The 19,500-nt window shown below is 40.6% G+C and overlaps 1 protein-coding gene across 1 annotated transcript in view; it reads right to left on the bottom strand.

Annotated features, from left to right (window-relative positions):
• Positions 1-19,500, bottom strand: part of LOC101007196 (zinc finger protein 506) — a 504,157-nt gene that overhangs the window by 412,549 nt on the left and 72,108 nt on the right.

The raw sequence follows: 19,500 nt of genomic DNA, 5'->3' as shown, positions 1-19,500 counted from the left end.
AAACAGTAAGCCCAGGCTGGAGTGCGGTGGCGATCACCGTCCTGACTCTGCCTCCGGGTTCACCGTTCTCCTGCCCTCCAGCCTCCCGGTAGCTGGGACTGGCGCCGCCTTCGCCGGCTAATTTTTTGCATTTCGAGTAGAGGCGGGGTTTCCCGTGTTAGCCAGGATGGTCTCGATCTCCTGACCTCGTGATCCACCGCCCGCCGGCCTCCCAAAGTGCTGGGATTACAGGCCGAGCCACAGCGCCCGGCAAAGAGTATTTTATATATACATATTTTTGAATTTGCCAGTTTGACTTTTGCTTTTAATTCCTACTTTAATTCAGTTTTTGTTAGAAAACACACAGTGTATAATTTTAGTCTTTCAAATTGATTTGTTGTTGTTTCGAGACAAGATCTTACCATCACCCAGGCTGGAGTGTAGTAGTATAATTTTGGCTCACTGTAGCCTCAGCCTCCTGGGCTCAAGTGATCCTTTCATGTCAGTTTCCTGAGTAGCTAGGACTACAGATATGCACTACCGTGTCTGGCTAATTGTTTGCTTGCTTGTAGTGTTAGGATCTCACTGTGTTGCCCAGGCTGGTCTTGAACTTTTGGCCCCAGTGGATCCTCTTACCTCAGCCTCCCAAAGTGTTAGGATTATAGGCAAGAGCCACTGCACCCAGTCAGTATTTTAAAATTTAATAAAACCTGCTATTGCCCTAACAAAATACACCAGATGCAAATAAGAATATTGTGTATTATCTTGGTTTTGACTGGAGAGTTTTTTATGTGTCTGTGAAGGCTAGTTGGTCTAGAATATGGTTTGGATGTCCATGTTTTCCAAACCTCATGCTGCAATATAAATCCTCAGTGTTGAATGTGGGACGTGGTGGGACACGTTTGGGTCATGGGGGCAAATTTTTCATGAATGGCTTGGTACATCCTCCTGGTAACCAAAAAGTTAACACTCTATTAATTCAAATGAGAGCTGGTTCATTAAAATAAGGTGGCTCCTTCACCTCACACTTGCTCTGTCTCTTACCATATAATATGTCCAGTTACTCTTTACCTTCCACCATGATTTTAAGTTTCCTGAAATCCTCACCAGAAGCAGATGCTGGCACACACTTCTTATACAGTCTGACAAACTATGAGCCAAATAAAACTTTTTTCTTTATAAATTATGCACTCTCAAGTATTCTTCTATATGCAAAATAATTAATATAGTATGTAATGTTGTCTAAGTTTTCTGTTTCTTATTTTTCCCCTAAATTTCCTATTTATTATTGCAAATGGGGTTTTGATGTCTACAATTATTATGTTGCTATGTATATCTTGCTTCACTTTTGTCAATATTTGCTTTATATATTTTGGAGTCCTGATGTTATATACACACATATATATATAGATAAATAAATATTATAGTTATAGATTCCTGGTAAATCAACTCACTTTACTATAGTATAATGTCAAAATATGTCTTGTGGTACTACTTGACTTAAAGCATATTGTGTCCAATATAATTATGACCACCTTATTCAATTGTGGTTACTATTTTCATGGAATATGCATTTTTTTCATTCTGTTACTTTCAACCTATTTGACTCAATGCTTAAATGAATCTTTTGTAGGCAGCATGCTGTATGCTTTTTAAAAAACCACTCAGGTATTCTATTTCTTTTTCTTTATATAATTTTATTTATTCATATATTTATTTTTATGTATTTATTTATTTATTTTTGAGGTGGTGTCTCACTCTGTCACCAAGACTGGAGTGCAGTGGTGCAATCTCAGTTCACTGCAACCTCCACCTCCCAGGTTCAAGTGACTCTCCTGCGTTAGCCTCCTGAGTAGCTAGGATTACAGGCACATGCCACCATACCCAGCCAATTTTTGTATTTTTAGTAGAAACACGGTTTCACCATGTTGGCCAGGCTGGTCTTGATCTCTTGATCTCATGATCCACCCACCTCAGCCTCCCAAAGTGCGACTGTAAGGGACCCTGTTCTGTGCCTGCTTCTGTAACTAATGGTAATAATGAGCCAATGGGGAGCAACATCATCGACAGGGGAACTTGTTTAAAACACCCATTCATGGACCCTTTTCAAACCTGCAGAATCACATTACATAAAGTGGGTAAAATTACCAAGTGATTTATAAGCTCGTTAAAGCTTGAGAGGCAATGCTTAGCTTAGTGGTTATCAGCCCAGACTTCTCCTTAGGATCACATGGCCAATTTGCAGAAATCTCTTGTTCCCTCCCCACAGCTTCTGTTTATTGTTCTGGGTGGAAGCATCCATGTTGTTTTAATGAAGGGCCTCATGTGACTCTAAGGTGAGGCCAGAATCAGGTATGAGGCCTTCAAAATACATTCGTGAGAGTTAAGTTCCACCTTTGTACTATAGGGTGGTCACAGGGCCTGTTCTGTTTGGGTTCGGTAGGGACAGGTCAGTGTGGCACATATTTCCATTACTGTAGCAGAAATTGCTAGTGTCTGTGGCAGGGGAGGGCACCTGAGGACAGGAAAGGAGAAACTTATATTTTCATCTTCATGGAGCAGCTCATTGTTCCTGAACCTCTTCTGTTTTAAAGGACAGGAATGGGTGGACTTTTTCTGTCTATTTCTGCCAGTTGATGTCATGCTAGCAGGTAAACACATGGTACTGACACCTTTAAAGTCATATCCTTCAGATGCAGGTGTAATTTGTCCAGAATATCTCATCTGAGAAGGAATTCCAGAGAAGTAGGAGATAGAAAAAAAAAAAAAAGGCTTTTCTTCAGGTAAACATGCCTCAGCTGAAATGCTGTGTCCACTCTGCCTGCTGATATGCCATGCGTTTAGTACTTGCAAACCTGGATTTCTCTACTTTTGTTTTTCCTCCCTAAGGAGTTTGATTTAAGTACTTCTTTTTTTTTGAGACGGAGTCTCGCTCTGTCACCCAGGCTGGAGTGCAGTGGCCGGATTTCTGCTCACTGCAAGCTCCGCCTCCCGGGTTTACGCCATTCTCCTGGCTCAGCCTCCCGAGTAGCTGGGACTACAGGCGCTCGCCACCTCGCCCGGCTAGTTTTTTGTACTTTTTAGTAGAGACGGGGTTTCACTGTGTTAGCCAGGATGGTCTCGATCTCCTGACCTCGTGATCCGCCCGTCTCGGCCTCCCAAAGTGCTAGGATTACAGGCTTGAGCCACCGCGCCCGGCCGATTTAAGTACTTCTTAAAATTCTTATGATAGTCAAGGGTCTCTGAAAAGTATTTCTTTCCTGTATCCCAGAGCCTTCTCTACATTCTGTACAGAATAACTTCTTATATGCCATTCAGATTTCTCAACAAGTATTTATGATCTGCAATATTAAAAATATTCCCTTTGCGGCTGTTAAACATGGAAAGATGTGGACACTCAAGATTTCTACTGGGGAAAACTGTGGTCCTTAGTAAAGATGGAGAACATGTAATGTTGAGGCTCCATTCCTGTATTCCATTAGCGGTATGCAGACCAGGATTAAGAAATTGTTTATATAGGTTGGGTGCAGTGGCTCACACCTGTAATCCCAGCACTTTGGGAGGTCGAGGCAGGCAGATCACCTGAGATCAGGAGTTCGAGACCAGCCTGGCGAACATGGTGGAACCCTGTCTCTACTAAAAATACAAAAATTACCCGGGCATGGTGGCAGGCACCTGTAATCCCAGCTACTCGCGAGGCTGAGGCAGGAGAACCGCTTGAACCCAGAAGGTGGAAGTTGCAGTAAGATGAGATTGCACCATTGCACTCCAGCCTGGGGGACAAGAGTGAGACTTCGTCTAAAATAAAAAATTGCTCATTTAAATGTGATGACATTTATTACTCAGAAAGTTCTGAAAAAAAATTATTAGGAGATACCTACTCTCTAGGGTGCTACGTGAAGCCTACTTAAAATTGCTACTAAAGGCCGGGCGCGGTGGCTCAAGCCTGTAATCCCAGCACTTTGGGAGGCCGAGACGGGCGGATCACGAGGTCAGGAGATCGAGACCATCCTGGCTAACACGGTGAAACCCCGTCTCTACTAAAAAATACAAAAAAATAGCCGGGCGCGGTGGCGGGCGCCTGTAGTCCCAACTACTCGGGAGGCTGAGGCAGGAGAATGGCATGAACCAGGGAGGCGGAGCTTGTAGTGAGCTGAGATCCGGCCACTGCACTCCAGCCTGGGCGGCAGGGGAGACTCCGTCTCACAAAAAAAAAAAAAAAAAAAAAAAAATTGCTACTAAAAATTACAGAACATAGGAGTTATCTGTATTTTAAAGTTTGCAAAAAACTGATGTTTCCTTATGGTTAAATTCAGATTTTAATTTACTTTGGGAGGAATATTTCAACAGCGATGCTGTGTTCTTTGTACATTAGCATATCACAAAAACTTTTTGTCGTGCAGTTAATTTGTAATGATTCACTTGGTGAAATAGCTCTCTGACAGATTTTTTCACTACGTAGTTAATTATTTTTTCCTTCATTATTAAGTATCTTTTTGCAGCTGATGTGCATAAACCATCACATTTAATCTGACAGCTGTCCTTTTTTCTTATTTTTTTTACATATTTTTCTTTGGAAAATTAAGGCTCTTATCTTTGTTTACAGGCTAGAAAAAGTGGGAAAAACAATGGCTCTTCCACTTGTTGAATGTTTGAGAAAATATCCTTCTTAGGCCAGAAACATTGGCATTATTAGTGAGCTTGTTAGAAATTCAAAAAATCAGCCTGGCATGGTGGCTCACACCTGTGATCTCACCACTTTTGGAGGCCGAGGTGGGTGGATCACCTGAGGTCGGGAGTTCCAGACCAGCTTGAGCAACATGGAGTAAAACCTTGTCTCTACTAAAAATACAAAATTAGTCGGGCGTGATGGGGCATGCCTGTAATCCCAGGTTCTTGGGAGACTGACTCAGGAGAATCTCTTGAACCCGGGATGTGGAGGTTGCAGTGAGCCGAGATTGGGCCACTGCACTCCAGCCTGGGCAACAAGAGAGAAAATTCGTCTCAAAACAAACAAACAAACAAACAAACAAACAAAATTGTTGAGAGATACCTTCTAATTCAGCATGTCTTTTCCATTTGAGAAATATTCACAACTCCTTCCGTATGATGTAAATATAGCACATAAAAATGTACAGTTTCATGTTCATGCTTTTAATTTTATACTTTTTATCTAGAAAAGTATAAGAACTGATGTTGTGGATCTTATGTTGCTCTTTTTTCTTAGAGTTAGAGAATACATTAGAGAATATTTCTCTATTGAAAGTTATTTTATTAGATAATTTTAGTCAGTTCTGTATGTCAGAACCAGTTCTGTTTACTCTCTAATTTCACCTTAAGTCAAATTAAAAATTCTGCTCATGGTTACTTAGTAAATGTGTGTGTGTGCGCGTGTGTCTCAGGCACCAGAGCAATTTAGAATGTGGCCATGGAATTCTCTTGAGGAGTGGCATTGCCTGGACAATGCATGGCAGAATTTATATACAGATGTGATGTTAGAGAACTACAGAAACCTGGTCTTCTTTGGTGAGGATAACTTTAATACATTATTCATAATATACCCTAAAGATATTATTTCCCTTTTTTATGGAATGTTTTTTGGTAATTTATTCTTTTTTTTTTTTTTTTTTTTTTGAGATGGAGTCTCGCTCACCTTAAGCCCAGGCTGGAGTGCAGTGGCGGGATCTCCAGCTCACTGCAAGCTCCGCCTCCCGGGTTTCACGCCACATTCTCCTGCCTCAGCCTCGAGTAGCCTGGACTACAGGCGCCCACCACTTCGCCCGGCTATTTTTGTATTTTTAGTAGGGGAAACAATTCATGTTAACCAGGATGGTCACCAGTCTCCTGACTCGTGATCCGCCCTGTCTAAAACACCTCCCAAAGTGCTGGGATTACAGGCTTGAGCCACCGTGCCCGGCCAGGTAATTTATTCTTTGCATAAAAGAGTTTCAGATACCCTTTTTCAAAAAACTTCCTGAATTTGTCCATTTAGAAAAGAATTTCTTCAAGATGTTTCATCTTAATCCAAACTTTCCACCTTCCTGAGTAGAGCTGTATTCTTCACTCTAAATTAGTGATAATTCCAGCAATTTAGTGGCATAAAATATTGTTGTCCCCACCTGAAAATCTAACTGCCACTGCCAATTTTTGATTCAGTAATACCAGGTAGTAAAATTAAGAAACCTACAAATTGAAAGTATTTTCTAAATACTTAGAAATTTCCTTTATAAATTAGTATTTTGTTATTAATTTACTAGAATATTTTATTACATCCTCTCTGCTGAGCACATTACCAGCTTGTAACTGGAGAATATGAGCATGATTCATGTTATTTTTTTGTTTGTTTGTTTTTTAATTTTGCTCTCACAAAGAGGCTTCTTCTGTCTTATGATTTTAAATTCTCTAAGGATTCTACTTTTCTTTTTTTTTTTTTTTTTTTTTTGAGACGGAGTCTTGCTCTGTAGCCCGGGCTGGAGTGCAGTGGCCCGATCTCAGCTCACTGCAAGCTCCACCTCCCAGGTTTACGCCATTCTCCTGGCTCAGCCTCCGGAGTAGCTGGGACTACAGGCGCCCGCCACCTCGCCCGGCTAGTTTTTTGTATTTTTAGTAGAGACGGGGTTTCAAACTGTTAGCCAGGATGGTCTCGATCTCCTGACCTCGTGATCCGCCCGTCTCGGCCTCCCAAAGTGCTGGGATTACAGGCTTGAGCCACCGCGCCCGGCCAGGATTCTACTTTTCATTTGGTGAGCTTTCTTCAAGTTCACAGTGAGAGCCAAAGTCCTCTTCATGGCATATAAGAGACTGCGTAATCTGGCTGTTTTTTCATTGTTTTAGGGCACACAAATATCTGCATGCTTTTGAGAGGCCAAAACTATTTTTTAAGTTCTTTTTTTCATCAGATCTGAAATGTGTGAGAGTAGTAGTTTCTGTTGCATTTTTTGTTCATTTTCCTGCACAGTCCATTCTGTTTTTATTACTATATAGTTTTGAAACATAGTTTGAAATTATAAGTATGATATCCTTCTGCTTTGTTCTTTTTTTCAAGATTGCTCTGGCTATTCAAAATTTATTGTAATTTCATGTAAATTTTGGAATTGTATTTTCCATTACTGTAAAAAAAAAAAAATTGCAATTTTTTTTTTTTTTTTGAGACGGAGTCTCGCTCTCGCCCAGGCTGAGTGCAGTGGCGCAATCTCGGCTCACTGCAAGCTCCGCCTCCTGGGTTCACGCCATTCTCCTTCCTCAGCCTCCCGAGTAGCTGGGACCACAGGCGCCCGCCACCTCGCCCGGCTAGTTTTTTTGTATTTTTTAGTAGAGACGGGGTTTCACTGTGTTAGCCAGGTTGGTCTCGATCTCCTGACCTCGTGATCCGCCCGTCTTAGCCTCCCAAAGTGCTGGGATTACAGGCTTGAGCCACCGCGACCGGCCGAGTTTGTTATTGATATTAAAATTATTGTATATAGTGTATTAACGTATTTATGCAGATTTACATATTGTTTTTTATATTCTACAAAAGTACTTTAAAGGTTTTACATACCATCATTTGTTTGTTTGTTTGTTTTGTTTTTGTTTTGAATTGAATCTTGCTCTATTGCTTAGGATGGAGTGTATGGATGCGATCTTGGCTCACTGAAACCTCCGCCTCCCAGGTTCAACAATTCTCCTGCCTCCTCCTTCCTAGTAGCTGGGATTACAGATGCCTGTCACCAAGTCCGGCTAGTTTCTTATATTTTTTTTTAGAAAAGATAGGGTTTCACCATGTTGGCCAGGCTGGTCTTGAACTCCTGACCTCAAGTGATCTACCTGCCTCGGCCTCTCAAGAAGCTGGACTTACAGGTGTGAGCCACAGCACCCAGCAAGAAGTTACTTTTTATCTCACTATTCATAGTGTTTCATATCAATACAAAGATTGACACATCTAGATATAAATATACATAGGAAGACAATTACATACAGAAGTCTATAAATATTTCTATCTAAACATTTATGTATATAAAACATGTTCCCCAAAAGACATTTTTAATCTTTTAGCATGCACTAAAGATGCCGATGTAGAATTACTTCATTTTTCTTTTGTTTAATAACATGTCAGAATGGAACATAGTTATACAATTTTGTTTATGTAAATATCAACAAAGCTCTATCTTCAAAGGCAAGGCTACAGAAATAAGCTGAAAATAAAGTTATGGAACACATCTGTTCAGGACAGTATTTCAGTGCTCTGCATGTCTCCTCAGTGTGTGCATGTTCTGTTCGCATCCAGTATTTGGGGCCTGTCTTGACAAAGCCACAGTCACCATTTAGATAATTTGATGATTGCATCCACCTGGGCTGAGCTACTTGGCTGGTTGGGATCACCTGGGCTGTGCAAACTGGCTCATTGCAATCACCCGGTTTCTCCTAATTTGCTTATTTAATTTATCTCAGCTTCAGGGGTAGAATACGGAGATGTCATCTGACCTACTTTATTTCTGAGGTTTTTTTTAAGGGTCGTATGCACAAATAAACATTTCATAGACATACCCATGTGATTCATTTTCTGTATATGTTTATCTAGCCACCTATTTTCTATCTATATGTACAGAAAGAAGCCTATAAAATAAACTTGATCAGAGGTTATTTCCATTTTCTTTACCTACAGGTTAGGTAAATCAATCTGCTACTGAGCTCTGAAGATTTATTCAAACCAAGCCACACACCACATTACATTTTTTTCATAAATGTAAAAATGTCTTTAATAATCTGGAACCTGGGTGTTTTTAATTCTGGTCCCATTAAACCAGCCCCATGAGGTTCTGTTCATCTATTTAGGAACCGCCAGAAATGCTTGACATCAGTGGGCTGAGCCTTCCTCACAAAGAAGATTTGACCTGGCAAATAAGAGCCACCTATGGCACTTCAGTGAATGTTCACTATCACCTATTTGAAATGCAGCCAAGTACCGTGTACCATTATATTTGCTTCCATCATCACCATCTGTCTTCTAAAAGGAGACCTAGACTTCTTTTTCATTACCGTAAATACCCGACTTCTGCCACAAAGACAAAAAGACAAGAGTGTGATTTTATATCACACATTCTTGGAAATAAATATAGTATTTGTCTTGATGGAAGTTCAAAAGAGAAAGAATAAGTATTCCATATTTAGGTTAGGACCTTTGCACTGGGGCTGGTTCATCTGTGACCCTACATACAATAAAAGTCAGCCCTGACATGGCAGTACATAACTCCAATGGCCTTAGTAAGTATTCGTCTTCCAGAAGTGCACAACAAAACCCAGTGCTTCCTTTGAATATGTTAAGTGCAGCAGGATGTATATCAGAGCATTCCTCTATTTCTGTACTATTCTAGATATAGTATTCTATATGGAAAATATTTTTATACATGTATGGAAGGTTTTTTATTACTGTTTATAGCAATAGGTATCAATACTTCCACATTCAAAGTCTTTATTCTGTATGAACATACAAAGATTGTTCCAGCTTCATATATATATATATTTATATATATGTAGGTATATATATGAATATACATATGTGGTAGATACATAAACACAAACATATGAATGTGTCTATGTAAATATTAATGTATACATACAATATTTTCCCCCTTTTTAAATTATAGAGCATATACTAAGAATGCAGATGTAGAATTAATTGCCTTCTGTTTTGCACGATAGTATGTCAGAATGAAACATAATCATACAATGTTTATAGAAACATAAAGATTCAGCTTCAGGTTTCAGGCCTTGTAAAGCTGTATATACACTGTCCAGGTTAGCATATAAGGCCCTGCATTTCTTTTTGGTGTGCATGGGCTATTTACATTTACCATTTTGGGCATACCTTAATGAATCTGTAGTCGCTATTTAGATAATCGGCTAATCGGGATCACCCGGACTGAGCTAATTGGCTAACTGAATTCACCTGGACTGAGCAATTGGTTGATTGGAATCACCTGGGCTGAGCTAATTCACTGATTGAAATCACCTAGGCTGAGTGACGCGGTGGTTCAAAATCACCTGTGCTAAACTAATTGGCTTATCAGCTGAGCTAACTGGCTGATTGGTATCACCTAGAAAAAGCTAGTTGACTGTTAGAAATCACCTGGGCTAATCAGCTGGGCTGAGCTAATTTGCTGATTGGATTCTCCTGGGGTGTGCTAATGTGCTGCTTGGAATCCCCTGAGGTAAGCTACTTGGCTGATTTAAATTATCTGAGCTGAGTTAATTGATTCAGAAAACTTGAACACTGGGCCAGGCCGGTGGTTCATGCCTGTAATCCCAGCACTTTGGGAGGCCAAGGAAGGCAGATCATTTGATGTCAGGAGTTCGAGACCAGCTTGGCCAACACGGTGAAACCCCATCTTTACCAAGAATACAAAAATTAGTCACGCTTGATGGTGGGTGCCTGTAACACCAGGTACTGAGGGGGCTGAGGCAGCAGAATTGCTTGAACCCGGGACGTGGAGGTTGCAGTGAGCCAAGATCGTGCCATTGCACTCCAGCCTGAGCAAGAGTGAAACTCTGTCTCAAAAAAAGAAAAAATCTCTCTCTCTCTCTATATATATACACACAGTTAGAGGATGATAACTTGAAGTATTTTAGAGATGTTAAGAATCTAAAATTATTTTTACTTTTAGTTTTTATAAATGTTTCTTAAGCATTTTTAATTTCCCAAAAACTTTTAAATAAATGTTGTTAGTTTAATTTTTCTGAAGAATTTAAATAGAGTCAAATTACACATATCAAAAAATCAACTTTTCTGATAGTAGATCAGCTTAATTTTCAGAACAAATGTGTTAAACTTCACAAAATGCTATGCTGACCAATTTGATCAGTGGCCTCTTTCATACAACTGGGAGAGATGACACCAAGATGTAGCATTCATGTTGGGTGAGAGATTAAATGACTACCAGTACTAGATAATTTCCATTTTACTAACAAATGTTGATTTTCCTTTCTATATTGTCTCAAGTTATGTTAACAACAAAGTAATAACCTTTATCCAGGAAATTTCAAAAACTTATTTTTTAATCAGCCATAATAGTAAGCAAAGACAGAGAAATGAAAGTTTTTACCAGTCATAATATATATATATGAAAATTAAAATACTTCTAGAAATAAAGAAGGAAAGGAAGAAAGAAATACACAAAGAAATGAAAGGCAGCCTGGTCAACATGGTGAAAGTCTGCCTCTACTAAAAATACAGAATTAGCCTGGTGTGGTGATGCACACTTGTAATCTCAGCTACTCCAGAGGCTTAGGCATGAGAATCACTTGAACCTGGTAGGCAGAGTTTGCAGTGAGCTGAGATTGCACCACTGCACTCCAGCTTGGGTGACAGAATGAGACTCCATCTCAAACAAAACAAAACCAAACAACAACAAAATAAAAGAGCAAGAAGGAAGTTGATTACTCATAATAGCTAAGGTATGAAATCAAACTAAGCGTCCATCAATGGGTGAATGGAGAAAGAAAATATGGTATATGTACACAATGAAATGCTATTCAGCCCTTAAAAATAAGAAAGTCTTGTTATTTGCAACAACATTCATGAACCTGAAAGACATTATGCTAAGTAAAATAATTCAGCACAGAAATAAACAAAAAAACAATCCTGTTTTTGTTTTTGTTTAAGATGGAGTTTTGGTTTTGTCACCCAGGCTGGAGTGCAGTGGTACTATCTCCACTCACTGCAACCTCCACCTCCCAGGTTCAAGAGATTCTCCTGTCTCAGCCTCCTCAGTACCTGGGATTAGAGGCACATGCCACTACGCCCAGCAAATTTTTTATTTTTAATAGAGATGGGGTTTCTCCATGTTGGCCAGGCTAGTCTCAAACTCCTGACCTCAAGTGATCCATCCACCTTGGCCCCTCAAAGTGTTGAGATTACAAGTTTAAGCCCCTGTGCCCAGCCCACATAATCCTATTTCTATGTAAAGAAAAACTAAACTCATTGAAGCAGACGGTACAATAATAAAACAAACAAACAAATCCCCTATCAGGTTTTTTGGTTAAGAGACCTTCTTCATGATTTTTCAGGGGTTATATTTTCTTTTATTTTCCACATTTTCCTGTTCTTCAGCCAATGGATGAAAAAATATATAGAGAAGACACATTTGTTTTTTATCCACTTCACTTCCTCTCACTATTAGTCAATGTGGGCACACATGAGACTAGCAGGTTTCTGGCAGGACAGCCACTTCTCCGTAATAAAGAACAAACTGAAAAAATAAAATTGGCATGTGCATCAATAGTGCTTCTTGTAAAATAAAGATTCATTTTGTTGATTTCCATTGAGCTCCTGTAATATTTGATCAAAAGCTAGCAAATACACAGTAGAAAAGGAAAAGTGTTCTAAATAAGAATATTGTGAATGATTATTTTGTCAATATAAGTAAAAATATGACCTTACACTAATAGTCTCACCTATAGTTATACGACATCAAATACTAATTTTTATTTAAAATGTTATTTCATCTGAGTATTCAATTTATATCACCTGCCTTTGCTATTGAAATGCCTTCTTCACTTTGTATCAGTGAAAACAGGCCAGCAGGTCCTAGAAACGCATGTGATGCTGTTGCTACTTTAACAATGATCAGGTCAAGCATGATGGTTTATGCCTGTAATCCCAGCACTTTGAGAGGCTGAGGCAGGTGGATCACAAGGTCAGGAGCTCGAGACCAGCCTGGCCAATATGGTGAAACCTGTCTCTACCAAAAATACAAAAATTCCCTGGTGCAGTGGCTCACGCCTGTAATCCCAGCAATTTGGGAGGCTGAGGCCAGTGGATTGCTTGAGGTCAGCAGTTCAAGACCAGCCTGGGTAACATGGTGAAACCCCGTCTCTACTAAAAACACAAAAAATTAGCTGGGCATGGTGGTAGGCACCTGTAATCCCAGCTACTTAGGAAGCTGAGGCAGGAGAATCTCTTGAACCCGCGAGGCCAAGGTTGCAGTTAGCCAGGATAATGCCACTGCACTCCACCCTCAGCGACAAAGTAAGACTCCTCTCAAAACAACAAAATTAGCTGGCCCTGGTGGCGGGCGCCTGTAGTCCCAGCTACTAGGGAGGCTGAGGCAGGAAAATCACTTAAACCTGAAAGCCAGAGGTTGCAGTGAGCTGAGATCACAACACTGCACTCCAGCCTGGGTGACATAGTGAGACTCTGTCTCAAAAGAAGGAAAAAAGGCCGGGCGCGGTGGCTCAAGCCTGTAATCCCAGCACTTTGGGAGGCCGAGACGGGCGGATCACGAGGTCAGGAGATCGAGACCATCCTGGCTAACACGATGAAACCCCGTCTCTACTAAAAAATACAAAAAACTAGCCGGGCGAGGTGGCGGGCGCCTGTAGTCCCAGCTACTAGGGAGGCTGAGGCAGGAGAATGGCGTGAACCCGGGAGGCGGAGCTTGCAGTGAGCTGAGATCTGGCCACTGCACTCCAGCCTGGGCGACAGAGCCAGACTCCGTCTCAAAAAAAAAAAACCCAGTGATCATGAATAGCACTTGTTTGGTTGCTACTCACGTGTCAAACACTTATTTTTACTTAAGATGCTGTTTTTTTCTTTTTCTTTTTTTCTTTTTTGAGATGGAGTTTTGCTCTTGTTGCCGAAGCTGGAGAGTACAATGGCACGATCTCAGCTCACTGCAGCCTCTGCTCCCAAGGTTCACGCAACTCTTCTGCCTCAGCCACCCCAGTAGCTGGGATTACAGACACCTGCCACCATGCCCGGCTAATTTTTTATATTTTTAGTAGCGATGGGGTTTCACCATGTTGGCCAGGCTGGTCTCGAACTCCAGACCTTAGGTGATCCAACCGCCTCGGCCTCCCAAAATTCTGAGATCACAGGCGTGAGCCACCGCATTCAGCCTGGTTTTCTATTTTTTTTTTTCTAAATTTACTGGTAATATAAAATTCTTTGCTAAGAAGATTTTATCTTATTCAAATGTTTTATGAGATTTCATTGACATTTAACTGTCTGAATTATCTGGAATATTAAAATTTTTCATGAACTCAAATCAAGTACTATAGATAATCTTTTAGTAAAAGCTTTTCTGAGGCAGAGTAAGATTTATAACATTTTATTATCATATGGAAGAAGTGTATTAACCATGTTTTCAGCAATCACTCTGAAAACAGCATTCTCAGTTCCCAGTGTAAAAAGTAAAGTAGAGGTTCCTCTTTAAAGACTTTTCTCCCCGTCTAATTAGGAATAAATAGTAACTTCTCTTAGAAGCGAAGTTTATTCAAAGACCTGTGCTAACATTCTTAAATATCTGCTAGCCATAATAAAAAAAATCAATGTACTTTATGTTCTTAGCTCCCACAATGTAGCCTAAATATTTGCTCTGGCATGCTTACACTAATTCAAACAAGCATTAGGTCATAGCCTGTTCCTCCTTTTTCATGGAAGGTGTTTTTATCTTTCTCAGCATTCCACAAGTTACTTCCTCCTTCCTTTGTTCTCCTTTGCCTTTGCCTCTTTTAAAAAGTTCTAAATTGCTAAACAATTGGGACATAGGCGGTGAGTGTGCTCAGGCCTGTAATCCCAACTTTGGGAGGCGAGGCGGATCTAAGATCAGGAGATCGAGACCCACAGTGAAACCCCATCTCTACTAAAATACAAAAATTAGCAGGCTGGCGGTGGTGGGCATGTAGTCCCAGCTACTCAGGAGGAGGCTGAGGCAGGAATGAAGCGTGGTGCCAGGCCCGGAGCTTTACAGTGAGAGCGAGAGATCGGCCACTGCACTCCAGCCTGGAGCCACAGCCGAGATAAAGTCTCAAAAAAAAAAAAAAAAAAAACAATTGGGACATATACAGAATGTGAACTCCTATTCCAGCCAATAAAAACCAGACACAGCAGTAGGGTGGACACGTCACGTTATAAATGACCCTGTCTCCTTTGTTGAGTGTGCTCTCATGGCAAAACTGCTGGTAAGTGTACCCTTTCTGCAAAAAGTAAACATGGCCTTGCTAAGAAAAATTAAATTTACGTTCAAGTGCTATTTCTTTTTTTTTTTTTTTTTTGAGGCGGGTCTCGGCTGTCACCAGGCTGGAGTGCAGTGGCCCGATCTCGGCTCACTGCAAGCTCCGCCTCCCAGGTTTGAGCCATTCTCCTGCCTCTCGGCCTCCCGAGTAGCTGGGACTACAGGCGCCGCCACCACGCCCGGCTAGTTTTTTATTATTTTAGTAGAGGCGGTTTCACCATGTTAGCCAGGATGGTCTCGATCTCCTGACCTCGTGATCCCGCCCGCCTCGGCCTCCCAAAGTGCTGGGATTACAGGCTTGAGCCACCAGCGTGACCCAGTGCTATTTCTTTACAGCACCAGAGAAAAGCATTTCTAACACCAGTATGTACCCTGAGTCACTCAGGGGAAATTGGTATGTCTGTGCAGAGGCAGAAGAAAATGCTGAGTGGAGGTGCACCACACTGCACAGCAATGCTTTCCACATGCACCTATTAGAGTCTCCATTTAATTGGGCTGTTATTTGCATACTTACTAACATTAGTCATACTATTTTTTAGCAGCTAATGGCATCTGTTACCCATTAATTTTATACATTTGCTTTTTTGAAAAACAAATCTTTTGTTAATTCACTCTAAATTGAGACTACATTTACAATCTTCAGTTTTTCAGTGTTGAAGCAAATCAGAGAAGAGCAATGTGTATACATAATGTGCATTTTCCTGCCTACCAAAATTCTTCTGGCCAGGCAAAGTGGCTGATGCCTGTAATCCCAGCACTCAGGGAGGCTGAGGCGGGTGGATCATCTGAGGTCAAGGGTTCAAGACAAGCCTGGCTAACATGATGAAACCCCATCTCTACTTAAAATACAAAAATTATGCGGGCATAATGGCGGTGCCTGTTATCCCAGCTACTTGGGAGGCTGAGGCAGAAGAATTACTTGAACCAGGGAGGCGGAGGTTGCAGTGAATTGAGAACGCGCCATTGCAGTGCAGCCTGGGCGACAGAGTGAGAATTAATCTAAAAAATAAAATAAAATAAATTATTTCTTCATTTACTTGGAAACCCTGGAAAGCCCCATACTCCCTTTGAATACTTTAGCCAGGATTTCAGATTTCAAAAGGTAAAAAACAATCATTGAGCAAAGCCTAAATCTTGTCTTTGTTTCTTGTTAGTCATCTGGCCATTTCCATTTCCATAAGTATGGCAACTATGCCAAGCCACTGAAAAAATGTGGTTTTGGTTAATTTTATTCTATTTCAAATGTTTTCTCTAATTGTTACTTTGGTCATGTCAACCTAAAAGAAACTATCTACATAACTAATCATGCATTCAAAAACTATTCCTATTAAGGTGTTTACAGTTTAATCTTGCATTACAGTACAGTAGAATCCTCTATAATTAGAAGTTATTTATAAATGCATTGTTTTTAAGGTTTTTCAAATTTGAAAACAGACAATTAAGTATGCTTTTTGAAGCAAGTTCAATTGCAGGACATTACCCACTGGTCTTCATGGCATTTCTGTAATAAATAGTGTAAACCTGGGTCACAAGAACGGTACAGACATGCTGATTAAAATAGAATAAATTCATCCTTGTTCGTAGACTATTGGTATCCCAGAGGCCAATCATTCAATATAGCTTACTAAATATTGTTCTATAATGTCAGAGAGCACTTTTACCCAGGTTACCCTTTTTCTCCCATTAATGTGGTCCTGTTGTGGTCTCCTGTTTTTCTTAAGCTATCCCAGGTGAGAGGTGATTATTTCTTGAATGAATGAGATTGCCTTTTTTTACCCTCTGCCATAGAATCCCCTTAATGCTCCTTACTGGAAGCAACATGTAGGAGGCAGCAATGATGACAATCTACAAACATGTTTTCTGCTATGTGGCCATAACCAGCTTACAACATGTTCTACCTAGAAGTCACTTACTTTCAGGTCAGCAGGGCTATTTTTCTGTGATGTGTCTCTTTCTCTTAAAAGCACCTCTGATTGGTCAGGAGATAGACCATCCTGGCTAACACAGTGAAACCTCGTCTCTACTAAAAATACAAAAACTAGCGGGCCGAGGTGGCCGAGCCTGTAGTCCCAGCTACTTTCGGGAGGCTGAGGAATAGCAGGAAGAATGCGTGAACCGGGGCGGAGCTTGCAGTGAGCTTAGGTGCGGCCCTGCACTCCAACCTGGGGCAGAAGCGAGACTCTATCTCAAAAAAGCACCTCTGATTAAGTCTACAGATGAGTAACCTAATTTCTTTCTTTTTTTTTTTTTTTTTTTTGATAAGAGTCTCGCTCTGTCACTGGAAATGCAACGACAAATCTCAACTTTCACTGGCTCCGCCTCCCATTTCACTCATTCTCCTACCTCAACCTCCAGAGTGGCAGGGACTTCCCCAGGCACTCCCTTCTACCAGCAGTTTTGTATTTTAGTAGACGGGGGTTTCATCAACTGGGATGGTCTCGATCTCCCGACCTCGTGATCTGCCCGTCTCGAGGCTCTCAAAGTGCTGGGATTACAGGCTTGACCACAGCAGCCAGGCCGACTAACCTAATTTCATGATTTCCTTCCATGGATTTACATAATTTTTTTTTTTTTTTTTTTTTTTTTTGAGGCCGGAGTCTTTGCTCTGTCGTCCAGGCTGGAAGTGCAGTGGCCGGATCTCAGCTCACTGTAACCTCCGCCTCCTGGGTTTATGCCATTCTCCTGCCTCAGCCTCCCAAGTAGCTGGGACTACAGGCACTGCCACCTCGCCCGGCTAGTTTTTGTATTTTTAGTAGGGAGCCCGGGGTTTCACCGTGTTAGCCAGGATGGTCTCAGTCTCTGGCCCTCCCGTGATCGCCCAGCCTCGGCCTCGAAGTGCTGGGATTACAGGCTTGAGGCCACCGCGCCCGGCCACACATTTTTTTTTACACTCAAGAGGAAAGTATTACACAGCAGGTGTGCAACAGACTGGGAATCCAGGGTATTATCTTAGAATGTTGCCTACCCACCATAATAAACTTTTAAAATCGTCTTTCGCCAGGCACGGTGGCTCATGCTTCTAATACCAGCCCTGTAGGAGGCTGAGGCAGGCAGATCATGAGGTCAGGTGTTTGGGACCAACCTGGCCAACATGATGAAACCCTGTCTCTACTAAAAACACAATGCGACATGGTGGTGCACGCCTGTAATCCCAGCTACTGAGGAGGCTGAGGCAGGAGAATTGCTTATCACGCCTCTGCACTCCAGCCTGGGCGACAGAGCGAGACTCCATCTTGCGGGGGGAAAAAAAAAAGTCTCTCTGCTGCTTTTGTTATCTACATAAACAAAGATATCAGCTGGATATAATAATTAACTACTTTTCAGTTTTATTCATTACAAATATTAACTAACACCTTTTTTCTGGCTTATTTTTTATGCACTGTTTATACATTCACACACACATAGAACAATAAAAATATATCCAAGTATTCAATTTTGATTGAATGCTCATTCAAGTAAGTGTTAAAAATGATTTTTTTTTTTAATTTTTCTGTTTGAAGAGCGCTTTTATTATTGTACTTAAGAGAGTTGTTTCTGGAGACAAAGCTGCCTGTACTTTAATAGACAGATTCTGGGGAGAATCCGAATCACAAGCCAGAACATTTTATATTAATAAATTCAATACAAAGCAGAGTATAGATTTGCTTTCAGCATTTTTAAAGTGTTTAGTTTTGTTAATCACCTAATTAACATAATTTGTCTTGCTGCAATAATTGCTCTTTTCTTCTGAAAATATATACAAACCTATACTCACACACAAACACTCACTTCATAATTTTCTTACACCTAAGGTTTCTCTTCAGAGTAGTATGTGTGTATTTAACTCTATGTAAATTAAAACTAAAAGTGTCTGTATGCTTGCAGGCAGAGACCACATGTTCAAGGAACACTATATTACAAATATTTATTAATAATTTTTCAGGACTCAGAAATGTATACTTTTTATTTTTTTTATTTTTTTTTAAGATAGAGTCTCACTCTGTCAGCCAGGCTGGAGTGCAGTGGCATGATCTCAGCTCAGTGCAACCTCCACCTCCCAGGTTCAAACAATTCTCCTGCCTCAGCATCCTGGCATGTGCCACCATGCCTGGCTAATTTTTGTATTTTTAGTAGAAACAAGATTTCACCACGTTGGCCAGGCTGGTCTTGAATTCCTACCCTCAAGCATTCCACCTGCCTCGGCCTCCCAAAGCACTGGAATTACAGATGTGAGCCACTGCACCTGGCTGTATTTTATTTATACTTTTGTATAATTATTATGACCATAAAAATAATCCTGTAGTCAATAACAATTGTACATTTTTAAATGAAAAAGCATATAATTACACTATTGGTAATACAAAAGATAAATGCTAGAGGTGATGGACACCTTATTTACCATAATGTAATTATTACATATTGTAGGCCTGAGTCAAAAGATGCCATATAAGGCATAAATATATACACATACTACATATCCACGAATACAAATAAAAAATTTCAATAAGAAAAAAGAGTAAACATTTAATCTATGGGAACAATACACTTTAAT

This window comes from Papio anubis, chromosome 20 (genome assembly GCF_008728515.1).
Source record: "Papio anubis isolate 15944 chromosome 20, Panubis1.0, whole genome shotgun sequence".
Lineage (NCBI taxonomy): Eukaryota > Metazoa > Chordata > Mammalia > Primates > Cercopithecidae > Papio > Papio anubis.
This window is presented reverse-complemented; position numbering and strand designations above follow the sequence as displayed.